Source organism: Bubalus kerabau, unplaced genomic scaffold (assembly GCF_029407905.1).
Source record: "Bubalus kerabau isolate K-KA32 ecotype Philippines breed swamp buffalo unplaced genomic scaffold, PCC_UOA_SB_1v2 scaffold_40, whole genome shotgun sequence".
Lineage (NCBI taxonomy): Eukaryota > Metazoa > Chordata > Mammalia > Artiodactyla > Bovidae > Bubalus > Bubalus kerabau.
The window spans coordinates 2,618,036-2,619,283 of NW_026577894.1; the positions used below are offsets into that span (position 1 = coordinate 2,618,036).

The following is a 1,248-nucleotide window of genomic DNA, read 5'->3' on the forward strand; positions in this document are numbered from 1 at the left end:
TATGTTTCTGGAAATAGAATGCGGAGAGAAGAAGAAACACAGTTCCTTCTTTCCCTGCGACTAATCTAATGATAAATAACAGGCAGATCCTTTGAGAACTTCTATAGGAGCCTCTTCCCTCACCAAAAACTGGATGTCAGAGAAGGCTTTTCAGACTAATAATTGAGTTGAGATCCATAGGTTGAACCAACGTAAACCAGGGTTGAGATGCAGGAAGAATTTCAGGCAGGTAAAATAGCATCTTGGAAGGCTACGTGACAAGGGAACCTTAGTACATTCAAGAAATGAAAAATGCCCTATGGGATGGAACCAAAAGAGTGCAGAGGGCATTCCAGTGAAAAGAAATCAGAGAAGAAAGTGGGGACCAAGCAATGAAGGGATTTGGTCATATCTTCACTATGATGGGAAAATACAAGAGCAGTTGGAGCAGGGAGGTGATAGAACTGCATCTGCATTTTAAAAAGGTCATCTTGCTCCACATCAGTCATGATTGGACAGACTCAACTCCAAACTACAACGAGGTACCACTTCACATTAGTCAGAATGATCCTCATGGAAAAGTCTGTAGATAACAAATGCTGGAGAGGATGTGGAGAAAAGGGAACTCACCTCCACCTTTAGTAGGAATGTGAGTTGGTAGAGCCACTATGGAAAAGAGTATGGAGGTTCCTGAAGGATCTAAACCTAGAAGTACCATATGATTCAGCAGTCCCACTCCCAGGCACATATCCACCAAAAGTATAACTGAACAAGATACATGCACCGTCTGTGCACATATATCTGTGTGTGCACGCAGATGCGCGCGAGCTCGGGCGTTCGCCTGCGAGGATGGGGGGGTGGGGGTGGGGGTGGGGCTGGGGGTAGGGCTGGGGCTGGGGCTGGGGCTGGAGCTGGTGCAGCCCCCCGGGGATTGCCTGAGGAACGCCAAGGGAGCCCCAGACGGAGACCCGAGGGACGGTCGTCTGGTTTCTTGGAAGCCAAATGCGGAGGGGCTCGCGGGCCGCGCGGAGGCACCCCAGGTCTGCAGCGGGAGTCGGTGCCCTGGCCACCCACCCCCAGGAGGGGTTGGGGTCCGGGAGCCCAAGAGTTGGGACGTGGGGGCGGGGGCTAAAGGAGAGGGAAGGCAAAGAGCCTACAGCACCCGGTATTCCCAGGCGGTCTCCCATCCAAGTAAGAACCAGGCCCGACCCTGCTTAGCTTCCGAGATCAGACGAGACAGGGCGCGTTCAGGGTGCTATGGCCTTAGAC

General features: G+C 52.2%; 1 pseudogene; it reads right to left on the reverse strand.

The window, feature by feature from the left end:
* Window positions 1–1,129: 1,129 nt before the first annotated feature.
* Window positions 1,130–1,248, reverse strand: LOC129640817 (uncharacterized; annotated as a pseudogene).